This window comes from Bombus bifarius, unplaced genomic scaffold (genome assembly GCF_011952205.1).
Source record: "Bombus bifarius isolate JDL3187 unplaced genomic scaffold, Bbif_JDL3187 scf7180000008233, whole genome shotgun sequence".
Classification (NCBI taxonomy): Eukaryota; Metazoa; Arthropoda; class Insecta; order Hymenoptera; family Apidae; genus Bombus; species Bombus bifarius.
In genome coordinates, this window is record NW_022884528.1 from 803,699 (window position 1) to 824,384 (window position 20,686).

The following is a 20,686-nucleotide window of genomic DNA, read 5'->3' on the forward strand; positions in this document are numbered from 1 at the left end:
GCTTCACGTTCGTCCAAGTATCGCTCACCCTTTTTCCGACAAGTATCTCCTGTGCTTCGGGCGCACGGAAGTGCATTAGCGACACCCAACGAACGAGTATGCTGATTGGCTAGTTTCTTATGTTTGGTGAAAATCAAGCAACATGTATATTTTCGCATCCTTTTTGCGCCTTGCTAGGTACTCTAGGTCAAATCTGGCAAGATCAGTCTCGTGTCTTTCACCTGTAAACATCTCCAAGCATTCGCAGAGTTGAAACGATCAGTTGAAACGATCGGTTGTCAGTTTCAGTCGAGTTTTATATCTCGAATCGACTTTAACTCTCAGTGGTCAGAATAAGATATCGTGTGACCATTCATAACGACCATTCGTAAATCTTGTCTCAGCAATTGGAGACAGTTCGAAATTTTCTTATCGTTCGGGGGTATCGTACCCTCAGTGTCGTCGACAGTTTACCAGTCGCCACTCCTCCTCGTGAGTATATCGCCCAAGATTAATTCAACGGGTGCAGTGCAATGCAGTGTCATCGTTATCGGATACACATAAAAATACACACACAATCAGTTTTCAGTTAAGTCAGTCACGCATCAGTTACTTATAATCCAACGGTCAGTCAGTCAATCAGTGAGATACAATTCAGTAGTCAGGATTAGACTTCGAAATCAGGATCGATCAGTCTACCGCAGCAGACAGAGCATGCAGAACATCCACAACTTAAGTGAGACCAGTTGTCAAACTTTCATGGACAGCACCTGTTTCATCGATCATATTTCACGACATTCAGGTTGATGGTCGCATTGAATACACCATAAACCAGTATTCAGTGTATTTCTTTTCCCCGCCAAGGGGTGGTCCTTCGAAAAGTTAGGCGATACGAAGTGCAATATCCTAATACATTGGGTGAATCAGCATCCGTATATTATCCATATACGGTGTTCTGTATTTGCATATGATATATTCGCGAGTATACTGGTTAAGCAATTGTCTTCAGAGCTAATAGGATAGTCGGCTGTATTTCGTTTCAATATTATTTTACCTTTTCGGTTCTTCATATTCACAATGTCGGTTTCTGTTCCAGGAATGGATATTACGTACAAGGAGATCAACGAAAACTAATGATAAGCGCTATTGCGTATTTATAATTGAACGAAACATTCATCCACGCGTTAGGAATGATATTTCTATAATCAAATTCAATTCTCGTCTTTCCAAGTGCCTATGTTCGTTTCGTAAGTATCCAGTAATGATATACAGGGTGGCTGGTAACTGGTGGTATTATACAAGCGGAAAGGGGTTGATTCTACGCGAAAAAAGAAATCGAAAATATACAATAAAAATTTTTTGTTTGAGGCTTTGTTTTCGAGAAAATCGACTTTGAATTTTCGCTCGGTACGCGTGCACTTTATCACGTCTCGTTATAACGGATCTCACTGTAGACCATTCTCTCGATGGAAAAATTAAAAAAAAAAAAAGTTTTTATTCTATATTTTCGACTTCCTTTTCGCGTAGAATCACCCCCTTTCCGCTTGTACCACCAGTTACCAACCACCCTGTATACGAGGTCTTGGTTAATGGTATTACATATTTGGCTAATGGAAGTCGTCGATATGCTTCTGTTTACGAAGAATCGTAAATAATTGTTTTGGTCTTAAAGTATAAAGTTCGAGGCTTATTTGTTGAGAAAATCGAATGTTCCGTTCTTAGACGAAAACGTTTGTTTATAAAATCAAGTACCATTGACGCTAGCCGTTTGGACACGAAGAGGACAATAGCAAGGCCTAATTTCGCGAACATGGAAAACGTCGAAGCCGAGGACTTTCAGGCCTCCCACGTAACGAGATAAATTGCCCTTGTACCCGTAGCGGACATAGACGATAACGCCTTAAAAAGGTTGGTCTAGAGAGTCACCCAATCAACCTCGTGCAATTTTTAACAGAATCGGCTCTATCCATCTAGGAACTGCTCCTCAGCCTCGCAAGTTCGCTTGAGGAGCCAATCAACTACGAACTTCCAAAGTAAACACATAGTCTGCCGCGATAGTTCAATGGAGTCACATAAATTACAGAAATGAAAAGGGATTCGATCAAATTTCTCTATGTAAGTTGTCCTTATTGCCTATGACATAAAAAACGTACATCATTGACGATCAAGCTGAAGCGTATGATACGTTGAATTCGAAATTTCAGTGTGTCGAGCGATGTGCGACGTGTATCGCGTATGTATACAAGGTTTCCGCGAATTCCTCTAATGTTTCGTTCACGCGAGCTGTTAGTTTCGCTTAATCGCGACCATGAGATACAGGAACAAGGAATACCTCGAGATAATCAAGACTTTGAATGCCTATAGCGGTTATTATTCGCTGCTGTTCGCTATTACGGAGAACGTTGTGCCAACCAACGTGTTCTTGATGTCAGAAACGCTCTCTTAGAAAATGCATCCTTTGAATCTCGGTATCGACATTGTAGTCGTACGCGCGGACGTGCCATCGAAGATGATGCTCTAGATTCTAGAAGATTCATATTTATAACAATCCTTGATTAACACCATCGATATTGAGACGAGACTCTGCACGAGTGTTCGTTAGACCCAACTAAGGAATTTAGCCGTAATTCGTTCGTGCTTTAAGGGAGAAATCAACCCTCTCGTCCGAGTCGGCTTTCTATGTGAATGTTTATAGATCGTAAACGACAAGAGATATGAAAAAGTAATTCAAATTAAAGTTATATCTTGTCTTGATACCTATTAATTTGTGCGAAAAATTTATTTAAAAATGTTAAAGTAAACAGAGGATTCGGAAATACAAATAGTTTACTTTATTTCACACACAACAGCTATACATATATATTACACTCTGAAGACCTCGATAACCTTCTTGCACTCACGCTTGTTGTCAACCAGACTCTTCTAGAAGCTTCTCCCATCTGGCAACAGTCTTTTGTCTCAACTAAGACCTGGACGCCCTCTAACGCTTACACACACATTCACACGTACAGTGTAAATGTATCATTTACCTAACAAAAAAATCATTTCTTTGCGAAAATTAAAGTGCTTGCCCGCTTTTCTTACAGAAATTTTAATCTTCTTCGAATCCAACGGTGTACCACAGTACATAATTATTGTAATTATTCCTTGCAGAATCGTCACTTTAAGTGCTGTGCTGGCTGTTAATTCAATATGTATTTGCGATGTTGATAACTTTTGCGATAACGATCGTTTCTCCATACGTTTTACATGAAATAACCATAAGATTAATTTTATCGTAACTCGTCAGGATATTAATCGATGGATGATAACATATTGTGCACACAAATCTTTTAACGAGGTTTATCATGCTGAAACAATAAAAATGCAAATCTATTTAAGACCTATTAATATACAGGACCGAAGGGAATAATTTGTTTTCATTTAATAATTGACAAAAGATAAGTAAAACCAAACTGCAGATAGTACAATGTTACAAAATTCAATACTTCAGTATTTACCAAGTTATATTTTCTGATGTTCAAGAATGTGTTTCACATTTATACCTACTAAATAACAGTAATTCTGCGTTTGAACATATTTTGGGTTAGATAGCACTGCTCTGCGTTTTAAGGTTCATTCATCTAACACGGTTCATTGTTCAGGATTGTCTATTCTCTATTCGCTCTTCATCGCATACAAGTTGTTGAAGACTAACTCGCCGGATAGTCGGTCGTGCGAAGATCAGGCGGCCGTGTGACGAACTATGGATCCAAAAGAGGAACAAATCCATGTGAGTCAACCGCGACACAACATTTATCGTATTTCAAATGAATCTCTCCTATAATTAAACTGCCATGTTTACTGGTAGAATTTCTTTAAAAATATTTCAATAATCATTTTAATACACGCATAGTCGAGCTTGTTTTGAAATTAATCACAAATTTCGTCACGAAAAGAAAATTGGTTTCCATGTAAGAAATCAAGGACAATGTAGAAATGTCAAAAAGTGTGAGTGATAGAAAAAAGTGTAATGTGAAGCAGCGAATAAGAATAAAAAATGGAATTATTGAAGTGGTTGTAGCCGCTACTTGTCACAGCTTGTATGTGTACACGTACATTTCTGTATATATATAGATCAAGAAAAGGAAAATGTCCAATAAAAAGTTAAAAACCGCTCTTACAAAGCATTAGGTAATGTTGTGGGAACAATAGAATTTCAAAAGTATTTGAGAACGATATTTACAAACCGCCTATCAGTTCCTATACTGTATCGAACGAAAACTAGTCTATTATTATTTCGTACTGTTGTTGTAATTTTTCAATTAAAGAATTTTTTGGCATGTTTGTATGACATGTACGGACATGCCACATGTATCTCGTCGAGTAAGTAACAAAACTTGCTAGGCCAAAGTACATTGAAGTACTAAAAGAAAAACATTCCAGATGAAGCATTGCGATTGAAGTTGAGATTTTTCATGCACCAAAGACGTTAATGCGCCTATACACCTTTTAAGTGACAAATAAGTCATTCTTACATAATCTTTGGAGAAAAAGCAAAGAGATACAGAAGGAAAGCCTCTTTTATATTTTCTAAGCAGTGGAGCATACTAAGTGATTGAGTATTCTTTTAAAAGCAGTTCTTCTTAAGTTTTTATTAACTTTATAGAGAAGGGATTTTAACCAAAGTTTGCACGCACTATGTTTCACTTAGAAAAAATTCACAATAGCTTTATTGTTGTTGGTAGCCTGTGGATATTTATGTTACTGAAATGTGTAAAAAAAATATGTTAATATAATACGTAAGATATATTGGAAATCATATTATTTGAACATCAAAGGCCAATTTACGAGTAGAGAACTATCGTTTGATATTATAAGATATAACAGGCGCATATCTTTTACATCATTAACGATTTCAGCTTGTAAGGTGTCATTAATTCGTAATATAGTTTTGAAACCGAAATTTTTCTTTAAAATTGTGTTCCATTTGGACATCGTCTTCTTCGAAAATTTCTGAAATACATTCATGTACAGCCTTTTGTACTCATTGGCAGGATTTAAAAATGGTTCTTGGTAAGTATACAATTTTTTTAGTACATATTGCAGTATACGTCTACTATATATATTGGTCTTTTTCGCATCTATATCAAAATATTCAATTATGCGATTCAAAACAAAATTCAACTATTGAATATGTCACAAAATACAATCTCCTTAATCAATTTGGAATTGATTAACGGCTTCTTTACATATACAGTGTAGTACAAGTAAAATAAATGTGGATATTTAATAGACTATACAAACGGTTTTAATCATTTTGATCGTTGTCTTTATAAGCTCGAGAGGGTTTTAAATGTGTGTGCCAGGATTGACGTCCATCCGCTATAGGTGCTGAAATAGACATCCATTAAAATGTTTCAAATGGAAATTCGAGTAAGTATTAAATCAAATATTTCCTCTATAATCTATATTAGGAAATCGTCAATTGTTGTCAGAAACGCATCGTTTTTGTTTTTTTTCTTTATTAGCCAGTAATACCAGTACGTATGAAATGTGTGACTTGTATTGGTTCGTACCACAGACTCTTAGGAAGAATGCGCTTTTATCTGAAAAGATTGAAATATTAAAATCGTGTATGAAAAATAAAATTCTTAGCTTTAAATTGTTATACGACGATAGGTATATGAAGCCAAACACATTTATTATAAAAGAAACATGATAATTAAGATTTGGAAAATTGGTGCGATAAAATTCGACATCTCACAACCTAATGAATGTTACGAGCGTTTGAAGTTGGTGATAAGTGAAGTAGTTCTACGCGAATAAATGTTAAGCATCCATTAATTATCCATTTTTTTAATAAATATCCTTATTATTCGTGTAAAGTATATAATTTCGAATTACGCGTACACTGAGTATTACACGTTGCTTCCTGTTCGTCGAAATAAAAATATGCAGCAAGCAAACGCTTTGACAGTTGATCGCGGTCGACCGATATCGCGATAACGTAATTCACCAACGGAACAGTAACAAGACTAAATTACAGTAATAAGTTATCTCACTTGTTTTAGCATTTAGTTCGAAGAATAATCGTTTGCTAGTTACCCAAGGAGCATGATCAATCTACGTTGTTAATAAGAATTATAAGATAATAATGTAGTCACTCGTCTATTCTTTGAAGAAGCTTGAGCACGTAGTTGCCTGTGGCGATAAAGCGACAGAGTGGTCAGAGTGGTCAAAATGGAAGAGAGAAGGAAGCTGAACGAACGGTTGCTCGGCACGCGCGCGATCGAGTTCATGTGTACGACAGAGATAGCTAGGACTGAGAGGAAGGTAAGGGAGTAAGGACGAAGTAGAGGGAGAGGAAGACAGAAGGTTTGTTCCGTTGCTGAAGTTAATGGCACGGGAACAAGTATAGGAGAGACTAGCTGTGCGTGTGCAAGAGGGTGCTGGGGATCGGAGAGGGTCAGAGTGGATCAGGGGCAGAGTGGCGGTAGAGCTGTATCGATGTCCGGGCGCGTTCACCACCGTCGGCACACACGCCGTGTCGGTATCCTGCAAACGACTAGCACACGCCGTCACCTCTCTTCTGCACACGTTCGAGGCCAGTTTCAGCTTTCTCTTTCACTAACATTATACCGTCGTTTCCACTACTGCCGATAACGGCGCCACTATCGCCATCGCTGAAACTGCTACCTATCTTTCTTCCACCTGCACCTTTTGCTGCTTCTGCTTTTCCTTTTCACTGCTCGCATGGAAGAACGCTCTACTCGCTAACCTCGATGTTTGCACATTTGCATGTTAGTCGTAAATTAGACGCTTACATTAACAAAGAGATAACGACAAATAGACAAAAACAAAAATTCCTTGGATTTTAACTTCGACATCAACGAAGGATTCGGATTCGTCAATTTTACGAGTTAATGATTTACAATTCCGCCCGTTCTATTCGTTGACACATAGGTATAATCTGTCTTTTTTACTTTCTTTGTAAACCATCGTTTCGCTTCCTTGGTGGAATCTCGAAGCATCTTCATTTTTGTTATGAAGATACTTCGATTTATTATACTGAATTATCTTTGATAAATTTGATAAGGAAGATACCTTAAATGTAACATTATATATCGAATGATGGCATACAGACCTTCTACTAATTTCTTCTGTTTTGAATTGTAACTGTAAACGATATATTTATTTATCTTTTTATTTTTTCCAAGCAATTTGCGAACAGATCGCGAACCGTATTCGTCGATGGTACAAGCACTTTCGCCAGCAGCGAACAAGTAATGAATTCGTCAGTAAATACCGTTTTCGCTTAGGAAATGGTAGATCAAACGGCCTGCTTCCACCAGGCCAGCTTATGTTTTGTTCGTGAGCTGTTCCGGAGGTAACAAACAAGTTGATGCAGACGCAGTATAAGAAATATTAAGAAATAAATAAGTACATATGACGATACAAAATATTCGACTCACACATATCTTTCTTATCTTAGCTTTCGTTTTTCTGTACAGGTACTATTTATAAAAAAAAAAAAAATGCTTGTTTGTAACTTCGTATTATAGATACTGCAGCATGCATAGTAGTATGCATAGTGTATACTGCGTTGACCAGAAACTTGAGGTGTTTAGGGATACTTTTTATTTAGGTGTATTATTACTTAAAGCAGTGATTCCCAAAAGGTGCACCTCTGGGATAAAACTACGTGCGCTACCACGAAAGGGCAACACCTTTTTTCTTTTTTCTTTTTAATCGCGCAATTGCATCTGTGTTGTAGACTCTGGAATTTGTATACCAAGTGAACGCCAGAATATTTGCACAGTTTCCAAAGACCACCGCGCCGTGACTAAACAAATTTTGGGAACTACTGACTTAGAGTTCTATCTTGCGTTACTTTGTTGAAATGCGTATTGTTTGTACAATTATTATTATGAATTTATACATAAATTTTCCTATTGTAGATATGTTTCTTTGTTTGAATTTTTCTTAAATTACTTTTTAACTATATTGTGTTTAATATTTTTCTTACGTGTATTTAGTAGCTTTATACATAAAAAATAGTGTTGTCATACTGCAAGAGCGAAAGCGAGTACCATGTTAAGTACAGAATACGATGAGTACAGGTGAACCGATAGTGGCGTTACATACTAAAGCCGCAATTTGGCCGCGATCAAGTTACTTCACGCGATTTCCCATCTATAGTATACATATCGGAGGTTCTCTCTGACATCGCGAACGGCTTTTTTTCAACGATGAGGTCAGCTCTCGCAAAACGAAGGAACAAGACACGCTTTCGCAGAAAAACTATTTAATACGTATTTTTTATTCTTTTTTTCTAATATAATACACGAATATTTATGTAATTACAAACTTTCGGGATCCCAATCCCGCTCGAATCTATATACATCGAGTACACGCGACCTTTGGTATGTGCCGCTGTCTCTCGAGCGACTGCGTGAATGTTATTATTTGTTACTTGCAGATTGTGTTTTGATGTTTATCGTTCCTCTTCCTTCTAGTTCTGTTGGTAGGCAAAGACCTCCTATGCATGTATGGTTTAGGCAGATGGTTCTTGTCTTATTCATGATTGTTCTTGTTGATTCTGTTTAATTGGTTCATGTTTGTGTTGGTTTTATTATGCTAAATGTATGCATGTCAGAGTTCCTACTGCATATATGATAACTTTGTAGGATTATGTAGTTCCATAATTTCTGTTGATTATAGACAGGTACGCTTAAATTTTGTGTTTTGTTTGAAACCGGGATATTAGAATATTTAATCCGTGACATGTTGTCCTTTACATTGGCTATTAAGTGTTTCTGTTCCTTCTATTTCTTTGTACTCCCTTTTCTTACGCGTAGCATTTTTCAATTTCGAAATGTAAGTGTCTTTCTTTGCTTATTCCCTCTGTATTCTACAAGAGTGATTTCATATGTGTGTTTGTGATGTAGCGTATAGTTCAACGTCACCTACATATAGGGTGAACCAAAATTTAGAGGAGAGCTTGAGAAGTCAATAAAATTTTATTAATGAACTAATTTCAATGATATTATATACAATAAATACTTAACGTATAGAGTATTTTTTTGACAAAATGTGGAACATGACATCTTTTAAACGAGCTCCACTTGCTGCTCTTTCGATTGTTTACTATTTGTATTATCTACTTAGGATTCAAACGTTAGTTTCATCGAAGTTCCTGACTCTATCTGGAGATAACAACGTATCGAACTACGATCCGAGTTGTATTTTGAAAATCGGGAAAGCCTTCTCCAGACTCTGTTCAATTCTTGGTGCCTTCCAATTATGTGTTTTCTGTATGACTATCGTTAACTAGTTACTAGTATAACCTCTATTTTAAGTGTTCTCCACGATATATCTCGACTGATCACGTGTCGATATTTCTGAGAAAGTTTTGTTTTGGGCAATGTCTTCTTTCTCCGTTTGATGTTTTTTTACTTAACGTAATACAATTTTCTGTTTAAACGAATCAATTGTGAGTTCAACAGGTTCTGTATTTTTTCTCAGTTGTTGTGTGTAGTTGATGTCCTTATTTGACCGGTCTGCTTCTGCATATGTAGTGTGTTAGTCTTTCTATGTTTGTTCATATTTGTTTAATTTTTCTCTCAATTGTTACTTGCTATGTCGGTTTGTTATTCTTTTGAAATGTTTGATTTGTCTTTATTTGATTTCTTTCGTGTTTCATGTTTTCTGTTCCTGTGCTTTTATTCTGACTGTTGTTTGTTTCGTAGTTTACTGTTGTCTCGATTCTGGTATTGTTCATGTACGTCTTCATACTATGATATAATTTGCGAATAATTTTATCAGTAACTAGTTTTGCTCTTGTAACTAATTAGCTCTGTATCGTAGCTCTAAACGTGAATATTCCACTATGCTTCTGTCTAGTCGGGTTTCAATATTGTCTTGGAAACGTTCTTTGTACATTATATGCTACCGTTGCATTTGGATATTTCTAAATCATTGCGAGTATCTGTCTAAAATATATTTCAGGAATAAAATTCTTTAATGTAATTTTAACCTCCGATGTTACCTGAGACAGGAAGTTAGTAGATCTTGACAAAAATAGCAGCTAACATTAATTAATCGAAACAAGAAGATAGTAATTGAAGGCGGGCGAAAATTAGTTCTGAAGAGAGATCTGAGTTAAGTAACTCTGATTGTGTCTGTTCAATTTAAAGATAAATAGGGAACTCGAGTAACGCAGGCATGTTCTTTGTTTTTGTTCAAATTTGATACAACGTTTGCGGCGGTGAAGTAAAGGGAATTGAGGGTAGAAAAATATTCCCCGATCATAATTTTAAACATTTAATAAAGTTATCAATTTTTTCATCGAATTTCACCATGTCCAACCAAACTTTGATCGAAAAAAATTGTCGATATTCGAACAACCGCAACTTCGTGAAAAAGAATCGTACAGCTGACTTCATCTTAAAGGGTAAAATCTCTGTTTTCTTATATATATATTCTTGAACTCAATTTTTTCCAAAACACCTTTTTCTTACAAAACTGAGTGGGGAAACTGAAGTAGCTTTCCCTCTTTCTCAAATTTTACGAATTCAAGCGACTCCGCAAAGTTTAACAACCCTTTCGGAATTCGTTCTAAGATGTGTTTGTAAAGGCGAGTTTCGCCTTTACAAAGATCGCTAAAAAGTTGATGTACGATTCTTTTTCGCCATTTTATCGCACTGTAAATGAAAACTGTGCCGCCGGCATTTGAATAACCCAAGGTATACTACGAGAGGTTGCGCGGTCGGACTTGTACCTTATGTAAGATATGTATTGTGTGTGTGTGCATAAAACGTATGAAATAGTAGTACATGAATGATATTGTACTGTGTTTTGTATGTACAGTTTGGTGATTTTTTTGTAGTAATGTAAATTCATTTGTTCAAGTTTTAGCCACATTCTACGTAACTTTCCTAATTCTAATCAAACACATGTGTCACCACCAGGTAGCTCCCATGGTTATGGGTTGATTTCCCGACAAAGATTTATCTCCGGCCATTTTTATTAGCCAGTTCGTTATTGTTTTGGCTGTGCTGGTCTTTCCTGCGACATTCTCGATCGTTACATCGTAGGGTTTACTCTTTTTGGAACCAGTTATTTCACACCAATAAGGTAGTTATTCCATAGTGGTAGTGCGTAGTTAAGATCTGCGGGTTTGCCGAGCCCGTATGGTCGAACCAATTATCCTTTGTGAGTTTATTATTATTTTAAAGAATCGGAACTTACTATCGTAATCTCGTAGAATAATTTTGACGATTGCGGCGTTGTGAGGTATTTTAGGTTTCAGAAAATTGGTAATCATAGATCGAGTGATCCAAAGCGAAATTAACTTTCCACAGGTCTCATAAATTTGAGGAATGTTAGATTCCGTTCTTAAGCGTTTGGTACAACTGCTATTATTGGAATTATTCATTTTGTCTGCATAGGAAATAACCATTGTACGGTATAGCGTAATTGAATCACTCATGTACGTAAATTTATAGTTTTATTCAGATAAGTGTGATACCAGTCTAGATTTTATACAAAATCTAAGTAAATTTAGCAATTATTTCTTTATGAAGAAGAACAGAATTTACATGACGATGCATAAACGTTTAGTAAAAAAGATGAGCACAAAAGTAATAATTTAAATTACGTGGCTAAATTAATCATTTAAAAGTATAAAATTCCGTTCTTTATATCATTTGTGGATTTTTGATATTTAACAAATGATCTCTCTCTTCTACTTCTATGCGATACATAAGAATATTACAATATCCATAAATAATGTATGATCTCTTATCGCGTATAGAAAATGTAATAAAATTTCTTGTTCGTAGCTTTCGCAAGTATCTGAAAAACATTATGCAATTAACGATAATCGTTAATTAATAATTTTGTAATGATCTTTAATAATTCCATCGCTACAAACACTCGCCTTTAGAAACATATACGTATATAAGAAAATAATATAAAAAAATGATAATTTATCTATATATTTCAAATTCAAGTTTTCTGATTATATTCTGTTTTTTTCTTTTTTTTCTATCACGGACGCGTATATTCAATGAATCAGATATGAGTTCGTACTATACTGGCCACGTGAAAGTTAGTGAACAACAAATATGTTCGGATTGGACTTTTGATATCGACATGTACACTCTCTCTATATGCTATGTTTTACGTGATTTAAATTTTGATTAAAAGATTGAAAATTTTTATTCTCGTATGCTGTCTGTTAGTTGGTACCTGTTTAATTTATTGTCAATCGGATAACGGTAAAGCGTGAACCAAAACCGTCAGTATATCGTAGTTCGAGGCAAATTGAGACGGCATGTTTGGATAAAACGGGTGGCATAATTTTGTATGAATCTACGCCTGAAAATGTGTGTTTTTTTTTAGATCTATGAAAAATTATTAACAAACAGATAGATTTTATTTTCAATTTCTAGAAAACCATTTTTTTATTTTATTCTATACAATATACATATGTAAGCAGAAATCGATACCACAAACATGTTTTGTCAATCAGAACTGTTTACGTGTCCCACACATACATTTTTACATGATCAGATATGGAAAGTATGCGTGTGTATTGCTAACAATAGTAAATGTTTCGCGTGGTTGCCAGTCCATTAGCTGTTTCCATAAGTATATGTGAATACAAAAATAAATCAACTATATTGAAACCAAAATATAATACTTGCCATAAAAGCTATAAAACTTCTTAGTAGCGGAAAGTATGCTGTTACATGCTGATGATATCACAGAATCAATTTAAAATCAGCAATTCCACAACGTATAAATTATTTCCGCCAAAGGCTAAATCATAATTCGAACAGCAGATTATCAGCTTTAAGTATTATTTAACTAAAACATGATACAATAAAATAAATATTAAAATTATCCATAAACAACAGTAAATTATTAACAGTAAATGATTTCAATCTGATGATGGCAGATATATTTAAAAAAATAATATTCGTTTTTGCTCAATAAGATCCCCTTTAAAAGCTGGTATGACAGAATCGGAACACTTCCACATGTTAAATTTTGGAAAACAAGTCTATGTGGACGTAGAGATGTCAATTACGAATTTATTTTTAATAGTTTAGGAGATAGAAACTACCAAATTTTGATCACCTTGGATTTTATGCAAATGGTAAGGACACAGTTAAACAATATCTCCTTAATGCTAAAACAAGCGGAAAGTCTCTTACCAACATGTGCTCCCTTACAGTTACATAAATTATAGAACCGTCGATCTACAAGAACAACATTATGGAAATTGACACAGTGGGATTGCCAGTAGCGTTACCACCAATAAAACATGGATTAACCCCTTAACCTACAACTACGGGCATAGCCATACCATGATCGGGCCAAATATAATATATAATATAATATATAATAGCTTGTTTACGTTTTCGGCCCAAAATTCTCGAACGTAAATCGTAGGTTAAGGGGTTAAAAGGCCATTTTCACAATCATCAGTAGGAGCTACGTGCATCACAGTCACGTTAATTGTATTACAATCATTAAAGGAACTGCTAGAATAAAGATGGATGGAAAAGCAAGTAAACATCGTAATAAATCTCATAGCTGCGACAGATTAGATGAAACGTTCGGAGCAGTGAGACACGAGATCGAACTTAATTATATTCAACAAAAGCGTTCTGAAAGGCGTGTTTAGATCGTTCAAGTCGATCGGAATATTTAAAACATATGCAAGAAATACATCTAAGTGCAGAGATCTAAGCAGAAATGATAAAAAAGGTTTGTTCTATACTGAAAGAACACAGCGTTAAAGAACATAAGTTTCTGATTCTCATTATCATTATGAAGATTATATTATATTATGGAGAAACTTCAATCTCGAAACATCCGACAACATTATAGGCAGCTAGCTGGTCGGCACATGTATCGCGAAATCGATAATAAAATAGAATATCAGCGGATTATCGCGCAAACACATCGGGATATCAACCACGAGAAGTTATATCCGATCTGAAATCGATTCAAGCCAGGAATTCTTTGTTCGGAAGAAATGTATTTCAACGAACATCAACATCCAGGGTACAAAGATTATTTTACCTTCGCGAAGAAAAAGGGATAATGAAAGATAATCAATCAAGCTAAATATAGCTTTATCGAGGTTCCATTGACCACTAATTTAGAAGCAATTAGAGTAGCTATCCGATAATTACCAATAGCGGGAACAAAAATAAATATTTGTAACACATATATGTACATAGAATTCTGAACAATCAAATGTTGGACTTAAACAATTTGTAAAGCAAATTTTGCTATTGTTATTGATGTACTTCGATAATTACTGTTCCATTTTGGAATCATCCAAAGGAACAGATGCAGAAAAAGTGAAAAATTATTCGAGGACTTGTACTCAATACACTTTGAGTTCAGATATTCAGATAATGCAACATAGACCTATTGGTAACAGTAGATTAGTACAAAATACGAAATGGAATATTTTAAAGGACTGTGGTGATAGTCATCATATTTCTTCATCTTTGCTTCTATAACGATTACATATCAAGATATTTCCCGATACTAAAGATCGTATAATTCTGAGTAGTAAGAAAAAATCTAATTGATATTTTAATTCTTTGTAGTAAAATCACGACTGGTTTCAGTAACTTTTACATGACAAGTGATCGATTTAGGTAAATTCTCCTAAAATTCTTTTTCAATTCTTGTTTATTTATAATATTATGTTAGTCATATCAATTTACTCTTTTTGTTTGACAGGAGCGTTTCTACCAATTTTGATTATACGATATAATACTCACTTCTTTTCTTATAGAAATTATGTTTTAGCTTATTATCGATGTAAAAATTAAAATCACCACAATGTCCCTGTCTCGCATTATTCTCTAGTATGTTCAGATAATTGCGTTTATCCATCTCTTCGTTTATGGATACCAATATCCTTAGTCAGTCAGTTGGGGATCTTTACGCTCATCTTATCGTTTGATTTGTATCATATTATAGCATTATTATCAGATGTAAATCCTATTTTAGTTGAATATATTTGATTTAAAATGTGTACTTTTAACATAAATTTAGCTACGTAGGCAAATTACGCCAAAACTATTAGTTACTGACAATTCAAATAGCTTGGTTTTCTCATTTAATAAGATTCATAATAGGTATAGTGGATGTTTTATTTGGAAATCTGCGCGTATAAAAATAGTTATTATCCAATAAATTGGAACATCGCTATCGATATTTGAAAGTATCTTGTTTCTTTTATAATTTTCAATTTTGTAACGAGAACTTGTCATGTCGAAAGTATATCGTGTACATATACATTACAGTGGTGTCTTGTTAACCGGTCGCGTGTTGGAAACTAATCTGACCAGTTAGCAGAGGAAGGTATACGTATACATGCCAAGAATGTTGCTTCGGCATGAAATGGATAGAGAAATTGAACGAGACAGAGATACCTGATACCCAACTCGTGATGCGGAAGTTCTAAAGTCAGAACCTCGAAGCTCCACACAATAAAGGCACTTACAAGAAATGGTGGGAATAGCGACGGCCAGTTAGCGAGATACTGTAGTAAAATTTATCGCGTTCAGTAAATCTTTTTCCTGATTTCTTTCTAATTCCACTGCAAGCTCCTATTTTATAAATCTCCAAGGAGTAAGTGTTACTTAACTAAACGATTAACATCCAAAGTTTATATAATATCATTTATTTATATATAATATTTTATTTATTCTTTATTATCAGATACAAGATTAGAATTAATTTCACGATTTAGATTTGTTATTTTTCTATATTTGATTCCTTTTTCTTCATCTTTCAATTCTACGTTGCATCTACTGGTAGGTCGCTGCAAGGAAATTTTCATGATTTTCTTTTCTATGGGAGTAGGTAGATTTTGTGTACATGTTTTACAATTAATACTTATTATTATGAGTAAAAACTTATTAATGTAACTACCAGTTATATCGACTAGTTGACTATATAAATTAAACACAGATCCTGTTATCTCAATATTTCCTTAGCGGATTCCAAATATTTCCAACTTTCCACGCTCAGAATTTTTTATTATCGCATCTGAAATTATTATCGGTGAAGTTACAAAATAGTTACCTCCTCACCTATTTTGATGCCTTATATGCCTTATATGCCCTATATGCTATATGCTATATACCATCAAGGTTACTATTCTGAACAACTTTTTACATATATAGGGTGGTCGGTTTTAGTTTTCGAGCTATACACAAAAGTAAATTCGAAAGAATATATAGCGAAGAATAAGTGAAACAGACGGGCAGTATGCAATGACATAATGTCAATCTTCAAAATATGTAAAGGCGAATTGTACCATTTCATTTATCAGAAAATATTGTCTTCATCCATATTCCATGCAAAGTGATTATCCAAAGTGATCAGTGAACAGAGTGGAGCCAAAATAGAGAATAATTCGTTCGTATTGAAACGCCACTGACAAGTATAAATTTATCCGAATCCGTATTCGGAAGAATTCGGAAGAAATGAATACAGATTCCTTTCATCTCTTAGACGGCACAGATATTAAGTATTTAAGTTTCAGAGAATATTTCAGACTAGCGAAATGATTTCAACCCGTGAACTGATGTGAATAATTTCATCTTTTATATTCATTGTGAATGAAACAGTCACGATGATCATCCAAAGTGGACAGGTGTAGATTCGGCTTAACAGTTAATCGACGGAACGTGCGATCGTTGATGGGTTGCGCATGGCTACCGTCTCTCGCGATTATATAGCGTGTGCATTATCGTGCGAATAATTAGCGCGAAATCGGTTGAAGTTGGGCTGAGAATAGAGCGGTGAAGTGGCTAAACGTTGATCGGGCTCCGCTATTCGGACTGATACTCGCAGTATTCAGACTGCGAAGCAGCTGCATGTTGACCAGACCTCGCCGCTCAAAATCAAACTTCAACGCTGATTATTGGACATCAGCAATCGCGTATCAAATTCTGCTGATTGCGGCCCGAATTTTGCCGCCGACGAAATCACAACCGTGCAATACCCTTCCGCTAATTTTCCTTCTGTCACGATCGACTTCCCGTAAAAATAAAGCATATGGAATAAAAAAATAACGAAGCGGGGAATAATGGGACAAAGAAGCCCGTAAACGAGCGCTTCCTAAAGCCATGTAAACCGTAATAACTAAACCGCAATAATAATACCACGTTGGATGTTCGCAGCTTCGAGCGTCCACTAGCGATGATGCATTTTTCATAACTGTAACTTTTCCTTTCTATGAAATATCTTGTTTAATGATGACGCAAAGTTTGCCAATTATGTATAGATTAACCGAAGAAATATGCACTATTGGAAAACCTTCATTGATTTCACGAGATTGATTACCAGGCGATGATTAACAATATCTGCTGCGGTTTCATTGGGTTTCATCAATTTGTCGACGGACATATAACAGGCGGAAGTTCAGGTTCAACAATATTTAATAGAAACGTTGGCTCTTTTGCTGCAGTATCGTTGAGTATTCGTACAATAACGCAGTAGTAGACACGACGACTGCCGTGTACGTTTTATACAATAATCAGGACTACTACTGAAAAACCTTGTTTTATAATCAATCGAATGGTTGTGGTAGAATTCTCATGATCCCCAAATTTCCAGATTTCCTTTGGATTGTACTAGAAAACGAAGTTTATCATGAACCATTATGAAAATCGTGCAACGTTTACTAGAGGCTTAGTTGAATCAGTAGCGTTATCTTTAATCAATAAGTGCATGGAAATCGATGAATACGTACTTAGAGTATCTAAGTATACGCAATTAAAGTACAATGAACAGCCAGAACAGATAACGATTTTACAAATAGCATTTAGAAATATCTCATTAATCAGTGTTTTGATGTGGTTTAGAAGAAAAATAAAACTCGATGCACGTATTTACAAAAAATTCAGAAAATGTTCTTTTAAATTGTGTTACATATTTTAAATTGTAATAGAAAAATAAAAGTATGTACGTATTTCTTGAAACACATTTTGGACTTCATTAATTTTCCATAAATAAATAGATTATTTAAAAAGAAGCATTTCAACGTCGTACGTCCCATTCCAAATATTATCCGAAACCTACACATAGGTGCCTTTTTATCCCTTAACGGATGTATTTTACCTGTAACGTGACATTATAACTTTACCGTATCGGACGTGTATGTCTCGTGGAAGGGAGGTTAAAAACTTGAGCCAAAAACATCAAGTCGTATCGAATTATAGATAGATTCATGGGCAGCGTGGGCCACGCGAGTCATTATGGATCTATGTATCCTTGTTTGCGGAAGTCGTTAAAACGACTTCTACAATTTTTTGGGGAGCGAGCAGAAGCAAATATATATTTTTATAAAACGCGTAAGAGAACTCCACGTTCCTGCATGTTATGAAAAAACACGACACATCGATAACATGTAAATAAATAATCAAAGCTTGAACGTATAGATCGCGATGAATAACGTTAGAATAAACGTTTCTGTGCTAAAAGTATGTTCTCGCATCGAGCAGTGTTAGCAACATTTTTCACGCAGCTACGAAGTAAAACGGCGACCCAGCGGCAAGTCATGTGCGAAGCGTTAACGTCCGTTAAGGCTTGAAATATATGCTTTGAAAGCGTGGACGGACAAGCTGCATGTTGACTGCGTTATTTCTTATAAAACGGCAAAGCATATCTTTACGCTGTAATATCGAAAATTTAACGATCTCGTTTAGTCGTAGCTACAAACGTAACGAGAAGCGAGGAAATTTTTCGGACCAAGCAGATGACAGCCGCCGAGCTGCGATTTGCATTCATCGAATACTGCCGATTAAATGTCGCGAAGAAAATTTTCTTTTTTCTCGCAGCTAGTCGGTAACGGCAGTGATTGGAATTTTCAAGTGAGCTCCTCCTCGTTCGACGAGAATGTTCAAGTGGCGTGCTGCAGGACCCTCGGCGATGAGGGAAAGATCTTCGAAATTAATGAAACTGAAATTCGCCGAGAGTTTCCTTTCAACGGAAATCAGGGAAATGTCTATCGATCTTGTGCCGCGGATTCTCCTCCTCGTCATCGCAATTAACGAATCACGAAGACTTTACTCTTTTATGAGCCGAAACGAGAGGAATCACCGGTAACTGGAAGGAGAAAACGGTTGCAGAGAGGAAGGGGCTAGCTTTCGATGCTGTACAGAGAGACAGGGGAAAATCGCCTCCCGTGAATCGAGGCTGAGCGAGGTTGGTCGAAGGGGAAATGCGAAGCAGAAACTAGTTGTCGCGGAAATCGATTTTCACCGTCAGGCCAACATTACCCAACGGAATTCGTAACTTAATATTATTCGACGTTACCATTCGCACGATTGTTACTTAACAATGACGCTATCTCTCGATGGGCTACTCTCTCAGAGAGATAAAACACTTCCTACTACGTTCCTCTATCGCGTCTATATCTTCTAACGTTCTAACGCGTCCACATACGAAATCGATATAAAGATTCGATAGCAATAATACTATCCTTTGTTCATTTATATTATATACGGTATTCTTTGATAATTAACAGTTTATTGGGAGAATGTTTTGCGAGCTTGCGCGTACGCGTACGAAAGAAAAATTGAACGTTTCTTAAATAGATATAATTAGTTTTAAGAATCGAAAGTAGGAAAATAATTTTTTGCGTTACAAAGCTGCTTCGTAGATCTTGCTCCTATGTACAAAATTAATTTTGTTGCATACGTATACGATGGTTACGTGTGTTATACGAAATATTTTATAATTTCACTGGCTCTATAATTCCATTTAACTATCATAGTTGTATAGGTACAATTTTAAATAATTCTAAAAATGTACGTAGCAGTTACAAGATACTATACAAGCATATATCTTGCAGGGATCACAAGAATATTGAAACAAGAAATTATGTACAATATTAATAAATTTCAGTATTCAGTGGAACCATCTTCAACACTTTTTACATGGATAAGGTAACTATTGATACTGTGTATTAATATTTTACTAAATATACGTTTGTAATAAATATTTTGTAACATGTACATTTGTAGAATTCAAATTTTATTTGCTATCAAATTGTATCTCATTACAGTGCTAATGAAATTACAAAATATTCTATACAACATATACAATGTGAAGATAATAGTTTTCTGTGGTAGTAAGTGTTCAAATACTTCCGTGAGCCAGTGTATAATATTTTGCACAGGCTTGCGAGAAACTCTGGGGTCGAAATAACTTATCAATCTTCAATTTATATATCGCACAGAGTATAACACATGTTAAAAATTTCAGGAATATTAATTTGATTGTAATCCATCCCGACTACAAGATCGAGTGAGATTGATTAAGTATTTTACCTCGATTCATCTACCATTTCAGTACGGATATTATAATACGAATTTCTGCAATGCAGTTAATAGATTATAAAAATTAAGCGAAATTAGTGTGCTTCTACCGATCGATATCAAATTGAGTGATATTCGATGTCACATTCAGCAATGGTCCTCTCCATGTTTGTGTTAAGCAATGTTTGATTGGGTCCTCCGATTTGGAGTTCTAGCTCCCTCTAAATATTCTATCACAAATAGACATTCCTTAAATCAAGTCAAACATCGTGGGATTTATACCTGGAAATTCGTATGTTCCGCAGTTATTCGTAACAGCACTTATTTGGAAAAATGAACTTAATTTTATCGCACCA

General features: G+C 35.3%; 1 long non-coding RNA gene across 1 annotated transcript; it reads left to right on the forward strand.

Moving 5' to 3' along the window:
* Window positions 1-1,665: 1,665 nt before the first annotated feature.
* LOC117211426 lies at window positions 1,666-4,647 on the forward strand. Its single transcript, XR_004488258.1, has 3 exons — window positions 1,666-1,887; window positions 1,954-2,094; window positions 3,624-4,647. It is a non-coding gene; the product is annotated as an uncharacterized LOC117211426 (long non-coding RNA).
* Window positions 4,648-20,686: the final 16,039 nt, after the last annotated feature.